Source organism: Parasteatoda tepidariorum, chromosome 2, assembly GCF_043381705.1.
Source record: "Parasteatoda tepidariorum isolate YZ-2023 chromosome 2, CAS_Ptep_4.0, whole genome shotgun sequence".
In the NCBI taxonomy this organism is placed as follows: domain Eukaryota; kingdom Metazoa; phylum Arthropoda; class Arachnida; order Araneae; family Theridiidae; genus Parasteatoda; species Parasteatoda tepidariorum.
This window is the reverse complement of record NC_092205.1, coordinates 23,801,394-23,813,764: the sequence shown is the minus strand read 5'-3', so window position 1 is coordinate 23,813,764 and position 12,371 is coordinate 23,801,394. Positions and strand designations below refer to the sequence as shown.

General features: G+C 29.9%; 1 long non-coding RNA gene across 3 annotated transcripts in view; it reads right to left on the bottom strand.

The window, feature by feature from the left end:
• Positions 1 to 1,078: 1,078 nt before the first annotated feature.
• The window catches only part of LOC107436260 (U-scoloptoxin(16)-Er11a), a 17,410-nt gene continuing 6,117 nt past the window's right edge, over positions 1,079 to 12,371 (bottom strand). Inside the window, exons 1-4 of one of the 3 annotated variants that reach the window (XR_006225755.2) lie at positions 5,654 to 5,829; positions 4,178 to 4,285; positions 3,213 to 3,342; positions 1,079 to 1,221 (exon numbers count right to left, since the gene is read on the bottom strand). This is a non-coding gene — a long non-coding RNA (U-scoloptoxin(16)-Er11a). Of the gene's footprint in view, positions 1,222 to 3,212; positions 3,343 to 4,177; positions 4,286 to 5,317; positions 5,475 to 5,653; positions 5,830 to 12,371 lie in introns of those variants that run through there. The other 2 variants (XR_006225753.2, XR_006225754.2) reach the window with 2 other exon arrangements.

The following is a 12,371-nucleotide window of genomic DNA, read 5'->3' as shown; positions in this document are numbered from 1 at the left end:
TTTTTACATGGTTTACCCTTGAATAAGCGAATTTTAGAATTGCGAGCGAAGATTCTTTATTTCACTTTAAAATGTTCAAGATATACCTTTAACACGCAAAAATAACTAATACGCAAAATATAAATTCGCAATTTAACACACAAAAAAGGAAATTAAAATTAGAGTGTCCAAAATTTTGATCGCTCTCCTGTCCAAGCTATGGGGACCATATGTCCAAGATAGCTGTTTTTGGGGGGTCAGATATTTTAGGGTCAGATACTTTATTGTTTTTACGCTGCTGAAATCGGTTTGAAGTTGTTTACGTTCGTGTATCAATTGGCTAACATTGTGATGCAATACGTTAAAAATGAATACAAATGTGAAGCATATAAAAAATCTACTGAATGAAAACCCATGACATGTATGTTTAAATATAAAAGTGTTGCATATAAACTTGTGCAAAAGATGTAATTAATGAAAAGCTACATAGGCTCTAATAATTTGGCCAGAGATTATATATATATATTTATTTGTCACCTTTCACAGCATAAATTNTATATATATATTACTCTTGAATCAAAAACGATGTCTTTAAACTATATATATCAACTAACTGTGTAGAAATATCTGGGCTTTAGAGCGGACAAATAACTGAAATATTTCAAAAGTTAATAAACTCTTACAAAAATTTTGAAATCGCCAGTTTGGCGACATTTTTCTACCTAGAAGGAAATTATCAAAATAACTGCCTTACCAGTTTTTATAAGTTTTTATGAGCCCAGATAATGCTGCATAATAGTGAGTTTTAAATATTAAAAAGCTAGATCACAAACGCTTTTCATTTCCAAGAAACTGTGCCTTTCTTCATTTTGACGTTTTGCACCATTTTCAGAATAAGCATAGATAGCGCTTGTTTTAGATAAGCAAAATTTGTCCTAACAGTCATGAGTAACTGTTCAAACTCAAAGTAGTTCAACTGTTCAAACATCATTTCATAAGACGACGAAGCCATCAAAAAACAACCTTAATGAAAAGAAGCAATAATTAATCAATCGATCTAGTCTGATATTTTTCTTAGAGAAATGGAAACAAAGTACAATTTCCTTCAAAATCATTTTTAGTTTTTATTTAAGAGGAACTATTGTCCTTTCTGAACATTGGTCAGGATCATTACGTGGGCAACAATCTGGGAACTCACCGGGTCCTTTCTTTGTAAAGCCGCAAGTAATTGATCCAACACAGCTGAAAAAGGAAAAAATATATATTTTCAAGTAATAGCATAATGTAACTTACTTTATGATATTTTTCTAAAAAAAAATTTTCTTACATAAAAAAAGGCGAACATATGGAAAGCGTGCCACAAAGTGGCACACGATAGATGCGCAAAAGGTGTACCAGAAATATATATTAAATTGTGTATAATATGAGAAAAAAAACATTACTACTCTCACTTCGAAAATTTTACTAGAAATGACATTTACTTTTAGTTAAATTAATAAACTGACTTTTAAATATGCTTACTAAATGCATAGACTTAGATAATACAACAAAATGAATTATTTCAGAACGAACTAGACTAATACAATTCCAACCTGGAGGGCAGCTGACTTATAACAATACACTTCGTGTAATGTTTATTCGTTGCTAGAAGTCAGGTTCGAAGGAAATGCCGTTTACTGTGACGTTTTATCAGTTTAATACAAGAGATACTTTTTTTGGAAGGTTAGCAAAATATATATTCATAATAGCTGTTCTATTTTTCCACCAGACTGTTGCCATCCAACATACGAGTATAAGAAATAATTTATAATCATCTTGTTTAAAAGATTTTTTATCGATTAAGAATAATACTACAACTGGTTAAATTTAGTAGGAATAACAGAACCTGTGGCTTAGGCTACAGTATACACAATTACTTTTATTCGCTAAAATTTTTTGAAGGCATTATTTCGCCAGATATCTCTGGTCCCACAGTTAAAGAATAAACTGCTCGGTGTGTATTGAGATGAATTTATTGTCAAAATGTGAGAATAGAGAGATCGAAACAACGAAATATATATTTCGTAGAATCTCTCTGGGCCCATATTTCAAGAATAAACTCATCAAATCTCAATGCATAATGAACTTAAAGCGAACAAAAATTGTAAAAGAAATATCGTTTTCAAATTATTAAACAGCAACGGTAACTATAGCAACGCATGCGAATTTCGACTCGGGAGCCCGGTTTGGTCCTGAATAGACAGCTAAAAAAACGACATATCCAGCAATAGCGTACTATAATAGGGGAATTCAGAAAAAAGTACGATTTTCTGTGCCATTATGACATTTTCCAGATTTTAAAATTGACTATGGTATCCTTTTCACTAATTTCAGTTTATTTTTTTTCACAAAGGGTACCTGTTTTATGATATTTTATCTGAAATTGGCAATAAACTGAAACGCATCTTAAAATAATGTGTATTCGATTTCGATTAGAAGAAAGCTAACCAAAAAGCAAAAATATAATTCCATAGTTTAAAATTAAAGAGCTAGGATTTAATTGTTTTTTAAAAGAAGAACTACTAAGCACTATCACGGTCACACTAAGAAATAAAGAAATTAACGAACCTTTGACGCAAATGGAACACCGGTATCTCTTTTAAGCATTTTTTCTGGTGCTCAAATTAGAAACGAAAATAGATTTTGGTATTTTTTTATTATAAAAAACCGTCAAATAGTTAGAAAAAAAATCTGCTAAATTATTGCAATTAGATATGTACTAAAGTATAAAATCCTAGAAAAAACTCGAAGAAAATTTTTTTTATTCATTTTCAAAAGCGTATTAATAATTAATTTTGTGAATTACAGAAATTTCAATTATAATTTTTTTTTTCTTTCAGATATAAATAACTACAAATAAGTGCAAATTTCAAAAATTTTTGTTTGGAAGTGAGCTGTGTTTAGAAGATTTCACCTTTAAAGCAGAAAAATACACTGGTTTCATAACCATAAATTACTAAAAGGTTAAATATGATATCTTTCACTTATTTTGACTTTAATTAATACAAAATATTTGAAAAAGTGCGAAAAATTTGTTGAATAAAAATTCTGCATCAAAGGGTTAACTGGCGCTTTAATCGAAAAAAGTTATCTACCTCTGGTTTATTTTCGGTTCAAATTATTTTGATTGCAATAAAATAGAAATAGGTTTTTTCGCATATTACTAATGCATATTACAAGTATTATATACTCACTGATTTATATGTATTGCACCATCTTTAGTATATTTGTTCGGAGGGTGGCAGAAAGCTTGCCTGCATTCATTGGGGTTGTTGGCATACCCACCTGCTTCGATCTTGCCGAACTCTTCGGTTATGCAGTGACCTGAATGTTAAACAAATCTTCTGTAAGCGAGTTCTTCCCGAGAATGCAACTTATCAAATTATACTGTTACAATATTGTAAATGATTGTATAACTTTGAAAATATTCCTTTTTATATTCGCTAAATATCTCAAACGGACATTAAATCATTAGGTTAATCAGAAAAATTGCTTAAAAATTGCCTAATTCTAACGTAATTTAGGGGGGAAATAACACCTCATGATGTTTAAATAACCTCATGAAACTGCAGCATAAGAGATAATACTTGAATGATTGGTTAAACAAATATGCAGGAGGAGAAGGAAGGCTGCATGTTTCAAGCTCTCAAAAATAGGTACACATTCTCAAGACTTTCCAGGCGTGAATGAGAAAAAAGCAAAAATGATTTAAAATATAATATGTAAAATTACCAACAATATAGTGGAAAAACAGAAGTGAGAAACGAAACTAAGAAAACTGTAGTAGCCGAGATTGAAGCAAAAATTAGATGAAAAACATAACAGGGAAAACCATTCTGAGCGAAAGGCCCGAATCAGGTTAAAATGCTTTCAGAATATTCACAAAATGACTTCATATTTAAAAGTATCAAAAAATTTCCAAAAAAAAAACAAGAAATTAAAACAAAATTTCCAAAAATAAGCAGAAGTTAAAAAAGATGTTCCAAAACCTAATAAAAAATGCTCTACAAAATTAATTTTAAAAAGTGCTTTAAAAATTCAAAAAAAAAGTTCAGTAATGCGAAAAGAGTTATCAAAATCTCAACCGCAGTGATTAGTATTCATTTGTTCAAAATTGATAAATATATATACATTAATATTACTGAGATAGCATACATACCATCTTCAAACTTGACCTGTTTACGAATCGTCCATGCTCGCTCATTAGCACTATATACCGAACAAATTAATCCAAGAAAGAACAGAATCATCCATTTAAGAAACATTTCTGAAACCATACACAATAATTAGTGATTTAGAATTTTCAAACATTAATTGCAGTACTAATTTATAATTAATTCATAATTAATTTATAATTAATTTATAATTAATTTATAATTAATTTATAATTAATTTATAGTTAATTTATAATTAATTTATAATTAATGAATTCACTTCGAGAATTAGTGAATCAGAGCTTTTCGAAAAAATAAGTCGAACAAACAAAGAAGCCGAAAAGTACTATACCATATGGCGCTTTAAAATTTCAGGGAACAATTCATAGACAAAATTAATGTAATACAATTCGAAATGAGCATATAGAAGTATACTTAACTATTACACATTTATCTGTTTATAGATATTAAAAAAATTCTTATTCTTCGCGAAATTTACGCAAAGTAATTTTTCAGCTACATCCGCATCAGCTCTTGCAAGTTAAAATAAATTTAAAAGTAAATTTTTAAAATTCTAAACCAGATCATTAAATGGATATAAGTTTTTGATGGTAAAACCTTAAAAACTTTAAAATTTGTTTTCTTCATAGAACACTATTTCTCATTCAAATGAAGCAAATCTTTTCGTTTTGCACCTTTTTCAAAAGTATTCTGCTACAAAATAATACTCATTATATTTCTTATTTTATTACACTCGTTGAACAGTTCGAGAACTCCGTAGCCTTGTAATTTTGAACTCAATCCAGAACACAAGGAAAATCGAGGGAGAATTTATTTCGAATAGCCATCGGTGGGATTCGAACCTGGTTCACCTCATTGGAAAACGAAAACTCTATCCCTTGAGCAACCACGGCTCATGCTCATTATATTATGATATTTAAAAAAACAAAATTAATAAAAAATACAAAGGCCAAATTTTTCATCCGAAATCCAAATTGGCGAATGAAAAAAGCCTCTTAAAGCGCAAGAACAAATTATATTGGACAAATACTGTCTAAAGAAATTTTTTTTCTCTCATTAAGGAGAGTTTTACATTAAAAACTAATTTAATTTTAAGAAACTAAAGACAAAATCAACACTTTTACCTATTTTCGATGAAGTTTACAAACAGAGTTTTCCCTGAGAATAAAAAGATTATCTTCCAAATGCCACGAGTGCAAATAAGTTTTATCTTTTTCCCTATTTCTGTAGGATTTATATCTTCAACTAAAGCGTTGTAAAAATGTTCATAAAAAGTAATAGTGGTTTGTGCAAATAAGACGAACTAATATGAGGCCTCTTAGATCTAATATTTTTATCAAACAATTAAGTACTGTAATAAATAGCATAACACAGAGTGTAGACATGATTGAAATATTTCAAATAAAAAGATAATTAAAATTTCTTTAATTATATTTTAATCAGAACACTTTATTTCATACCATAATATCTTGATCTCCAACTTTCATAAGGTGCAGAATTGAATCAAGTTTTCGGTAAAGTTCAAATATATAGTGTAATCAATTTAAAATTCTTAACAAAGAAATATCAGTTCACTATTAAAATTTTCATTTGAAACCGTTTGCAGCTAATTTATAAACCTCCACCGTACAACCATTTACGACTAGCGTAGGTAGTTCCAAAACTATGAAAAAGAAATTTAATTAGACATAGGAGATAGTTAAGCAGCTTCATAGTGCTGCCATCTTTTAGTGAATGAGAGTATCGAATTCTAAAAGTTCAGAATCAGAAATTGAAGAATACAGGACACTCTTCATGTGTTGAAGGAAAATAATATGGTGTCAGAGCTGAACTCTCGAACCTCCGTTCCGTCGGTCATAAGATGGACTGATTAGCCCTTTTCGCTATAATATGTACCCGTTTGCAAGAAACTAAGTGGCTTCAATAGGTAGGAAGAATATGTACGATAAAACTCTCGTTGTTTAACTGCATTAGGAGAAAGTTGTTATCGGTTATTGCAATTACATAAATTTTCAGGCTTGTGTGCTCAAAATAGGCTTATGAGAATCCCAGTGATGGCTGGTTTATTTGAATTCCACACCTGCTCGCTCGGATCAGAGTGCTGATAGAAAATATCCCTCGTGGCAGACGGATTATGGGTCAGAGTTCTCTAGCTGTCAGGCTTACCGCGGGAGATTTCCGTGGTTTTTATCTCCGTATGACCTCAAATCTGGGTTAGTTCCATCGAAAAGACAACCACGAAAGCAAATTTCTCCCAATACTTGATCCAGGAGTTTCCTTGTCTTCTGGATTGGGTTCAAAATTACAATGCTACAGAGGATAAAATTAGTGGAATATTAACTGTTTTTCTCACTGTTAACTGTTTGAATATCATCTTATTTATGGTTATTTGACTGGGGTTTTTTTTAAATGGAAGTCATGATTACTATTAACCATGATATGATAAATATTTTTTCCGAAAAATTTCTCACAACGTAATAAAGCTTGGAAATGCGTGAATTTGCACGAAAATATGGCTTAACTTAGCTTATTAAGCTTACAGCAAATATGTATGAGCCCAGCTCAGCTTTGTACAATTTAAGATCATATAATTTCAGGAAAAAAAAAGAATTAAAAGAAAAAAATAGTGAATATTAAAGTTATCGATCCTTAAGAATATGAAAATATTAATCAATAAAAAAGTCGCGTTTAAGATCAGAACTCAGTATTTCGACATTGAAAGTTGCGGTCACATTAGAGTTGCAGTCACCAAGATAGTGGCAAGTCGCTACTTTATCAAAGTATCCAGAGCTTAAAGTTTTATAACCATACATGTAAACGGTTTCAAAACTGTAAAGGTAAAAAATGATCACTACTGTAAACTTAAAGGTCAATTAATTCGACAGACTTTAGAATGAAAATTCTTAAAGTGCACTATCAAACAATTATTTAAACATTATTGCCCAACATAAAAAAACACTATTCACATAGTTTTCATACTTCAAGGAATTTAGAGTTTTTTACTGAAAAAGAAAAATAACTGTCCTTCTTATGTCGCATCCACAACGTGTGGAAATTATTTTTGAAAAAAAATTAATAAAATGCAGGGCACCTTATAGATTTATAATATTGTATACGTAAATGGCCATCGTTAAATCCATACAAATTTGACCACTGCTTTAAATTATTTTAAATTAACGATTAATTTAGTTTGTGTAAATAAGTCGTTAATTTAAAATATTTTGCAACTTTGAATTTTTCGTATAGTGTGAGTTACAATCGGCACCAAACTTTCCACCTATATATTTAAAATATTTTGGACAAAAGTTTATAGAATTAAAAAATAAGGTCTAAAAAATTTAATCAATACACTTAGAGCGAAACAGGTATAATATTGAACCATTTGCAATATTTTGAAACATAATGTATATTAAGGTGGCTGCAACCTTAATAAGGTGTGAATCGTGCCATGTCTTCGTTTTTCGTACCATGTTTACAATGTCAAAGTATAAATATAGAATTGTGTAATTAAATTTAAAAGGATTTAATTTTTACTATACTATGTTTCAACTTCAGAATCGTAGCAATTTTGTACATTTATTGAATTTGAATCACTTAAAGCCTTCTAAACATAACCGCTATAGATATTAAATATGTAGAAAATAAGTTTATAATAAATTCAACAAATTTAGAAATATTTGTGTCCCGAAACGATGTTTTTGCTACGTTTTGACAGATTAAAAACTGTTTTATCCGTACTTTTAACGTCTTTCAACACAATCTTTCTGATCTTAAACTGTGACAAAGCATACTTTTTTACTCCAAAAAAAATATCTGTTATTGATATTTTCCAAGTCATGATCTGCCCCATTGTCTATATTTTATGCAATCGAGCGATTACGTGTTCTAAAATTGACTTTCTTTAGCAAGTTTTCTCTGACAATTAATAAGAACGTATGAACATCTGTAATGATAAAAACAAACAATTCAAATAATAATTTTATCTCAAATGTAAAATAAAATTCTGTCCTATGACTAAATCATCCACAAAGCTGAAAATTATAAATATTTATTTTTAAATAGATAAACATTTTCAAAAGTGGCAACACTTTTGGAACACAAGCATGGTGATTTATTAATTTAAATTTGTTGTTCTAATTAAATTCCTATCTGCTCTTGGGCTATAATATTTATGACTTGATGAGAACACAAATAGTTTCGATTTGACATCCACATGTCCTTTACTCATGTCATCCATTTGTCTCAATAAAGGTCATGTTTATGATTCATGAACCACATGAATATAGATCATTATGTTATTAGTATTATAAATATACCCTTATATTAATATGGGAGCAGTAAGAATGCGCTAATAAAGGAAAATATCTTTACCTTCGAAACTCAGATATTCTCGAATATCAACATACGCTTGTTCCTATTCAATTGCATGTTAAGAAACAGAAATAAAAAAATAAAATAAAATACGAACTTTTAAGCTTAACTAAAGTTTCTAAAATTTCAGTACTTTTTTCAAAATATTTTCGAAAAAGATTTTTTTTTTATGAAAATTGTAGGTTTTAAATGTTTTTAAATTCGCGAAATCATTTTTAAAGAGCATAATATTAAATTAAATAATATTTGCATCAGTTCGCGCTGATCCATAGTATCCAGAAATAAAACTTAAAATGGTTTAATTTGCACGATAATGTGATTCAAATTGACACTCTATTAATCAGCAAATTTGAGATATATTATTAATTAAAAATATTTTTGCAGTAATTACACTGGATATTGCATATATGGAAATCAAGCATTTAGTAGTGAATTCGTCAAAAAAATTTATCAGTGTTTTCTGAGATAAAAAGTTTTAGTGTTGTGCCATAATATCAGTACTTCAAACCTTAATGTTGTGTAAGGTTACTACGCGTTTAATAAAATGTAAATTTAACAACTTTTTCTTTGAAGCTTAGCGAATATCATAATAACAAGTTTAAAATGTTTTAGTTCGCAAGATGGCATGGTTCAACTTGGATCTTAAGGTTTCACCAATTTTATATGACATGGTGGTTAAACGAGTTTGAAAAATTCTGATGAGGTAGTACAAGGATGATAATAAATATTTGGGAATAATGTTCATAGAGCTCAGTAATAAATCCGATAATCTTTTTATCAGCACACTCTGAGATCAGTCTAATACTGTACCATAAAGGCCGTGATAGCCTGGTCGGTAGGATGCTGGGCCCATGTCCAAGAGTTCGTGGGTTCGATCCCTGTCGGCCGAAGACTCCCTGTGTAGTAAATGGTGACTGATGCAAGTTAAATCTGTCTAGTCGTGAAATCCTCCATGTTCCCATAACAAATCAATCATCTGGGGGTATTGATCCAGGAGTTTCCATGTCTTCTGGATTGGTTCAAAATCACAAGGGTACGGAGTTGAACATTAGCAGTCGTAAACCCGAAAATTGAGTCGACTGTTCAACGACGGATATAAAATTAAAATAAAAAATATTGACCATGAGCCGTGGTGGCTCAGGGGATAGAGCGCTCGGCTCAAAATGTGGTTAATTGAGTTCGAATCTGGGCGATGGTTGGTTAATTCCGATCCTGCACCCAGCTCACCCCGACCACAGTTCTGAAGTAAAATATCCCCAGTGGTAGACGGATTATGGGTTAGAGTTCTGTAAGATTGTGGGAGATTTTTGATCAAATGCGGATTAGTTTCATCAAAAAGTCCTCCGTGAAAGCAAATTCCTCCCAATACTTGATCCAGGAGTTTCCTTGTCTTCTGGATTTGGTTCAAAATTACAATTCTACGGAGTTAAACATTAGTAGTCGTAAACCCAAAACATTGGGTCTGCTGTTCGAAGACAGGTAAATAAAAATTCCCATGCCATTGGACTTTTCAACTTTACCTTTGTACGCAGCAAACTTGGTACAGTGTAAAATTTAAGTGTTCTCCTTAAAGTTGACCTTAGTACCATGTAATCAAGTTTAAAATGGCTTGATTTGAAGAATAACATGGTTCAACTTGGTACTATCTTAAATTTTCACCAAATTTGTATGATATGATGGTTAAACGAGTTTAGAAATTTCTAATAATGTAGTTGAAGGCTAATATTAAAGATTTGGAAATCACGTTTACAGAGCTGATTAATAAATTCGATAATTTTTTTATCAGCACATTCTGTGTGAGATCAATATTGAACCATAATATTGGCACTTTCAACCTTATTTTTGTGTGCTGCTAACCTTGTTGGAGTGTAAATTTTAACCCTGTTCTTTTTAAAGTTGACCTTATTGCCATGTAACCAAATTTGAAAAGATTTGATTTGAACGATAATATTGTTCAGCTTGATACTGTCTTAAAATCTAAAAGTAGCTAAAAATTCGTTTAATATTGCGGTTGAATGAACTAAAAATATTTTTGAAACGAACAGTGCGCTAAGTAAGGATCTACCTGAATAACTTTTAATCTAACGATCTGATTTTTATGTTCTAGTACTTAATCTTAATGGTTTTGGGGGGTTGACATCAAATATGCTAATTAATTGGTGCAGGTGATATTTTAAGCTACGAAATCAGTGAAAAAGACGGACTTTTTTCACGGATTTGGATTTTTGACCCTTTAAATACTTGGGGTAGCTGCAATCATCAAATGTGGCCCCCATAAATTGATCAGGAGAGCGATCTGAAGTTTGGGCCACCTAATATCAATTTAATTTTTTGCGTATTTCACCACATCTTGAAAACTTTTTAAGCAAAACGAAAAATCTTTTCACTCAATTATAAAATTTGTTTATATAAAGGTAAATCCATGCAAAAAATAAAATTTAGTAAACATTTATTATTATTTTGTAATGTATTATTATTTTATTAATTTTTATTATTTTATTTAGAAGAAAAAAAGAATTTTATTTAGTAGTAAAATTTTGAATTGTAAGGTATACAATATTGATTATTTTGAAGTGTCCAATTTTACTTGTCAAAATACAAAATTTTGCAATGTAATCGGCTAAATAGTTCCTCAAAAATATAAATTTAACCATTCGACTTTTTTGAAATCCGATTTCTTAGGAATTACTAATAAACCAATATAACCGATTTTGCTTAAATTTTTTTATTTTAATATGTAAAATACTTTGAAATGATGCAAAAAATTTTATACCTGAAAATTCTAAATTTTTCTACTCTTACTAAATGAAGTGATAAAAAATAATAAATATTTACTAAAACTTATTTTTTACATGGTTTATCCTTAAATAAGCGAATTTTATAATTCTGAGCTAAGATTTTGTTATTTTGCTTTAAAATGTTCAAGCTATACCTTTAATACGCAAAAATAACTAATACGCAAAATATAAATACTCAATTTAATACACAAAAAAGAAAATTAACATTAGGGAGTTCAAAATTTTGATCGCTCTCCTGACCAAACATTGGTGACCATATTTCTAAGATTGCGGTTTTTAGGGGGTCAGAAATCAAAAGGTCAAGTAATCTGGGGGTCAGAAATCAAATAATTGAAAAAAGAGTTATGTTTATTCAGAGAAATTGCGTTTTTGTGTCTGATTTTGTAACTTGAAAAATCATCTGCATTAATTACTTAACAAACTTGTGATCACCTCTTTGAGTCATTAAGATTGAATCCTAAAACATGAAGATCCGATCGTTAAATCAAAAGTTACTCAGAGTGGTCCTTTTTTCTTCTTAATTAGCAGAACTAGATTTTGTCAGTTTGAATAATTGACAAATCGTTCTTTCTTGATCTACTTAATTTTAACTTTAATAGTCTTTAAAATATAATTTACGAGTATATGATTACTCCAAATATATCTTCCCCCTCTATGTAATTTAGCCTTGAGAAGAGTGTGGCCGGAAGGGGAAAACGCCATTTTTATTTAAATTTTTTATATAAATTGTTGATGAATAACTTTTTCACACGACAATGAATTATGAAATAACGTGAGACGCAAGTTTGTTGCTTAGAAAAAAAAATTTATTACTAAGGAAATGTTGTTCTAGCATTTCAACAGTTTTCTTCTGACAAAATTATGTCAATACAATTCTGCAATCAGCATTTTTTTTAAAAAGTAATGTAGCATTACACCCTTGCTGAGCGAAATCAGCAAAAATGGGGAATAAATTTGTTTTTGTTTTTTTCTGTTGCATGAGATTTTTTAACTGATCTTGGATATATAT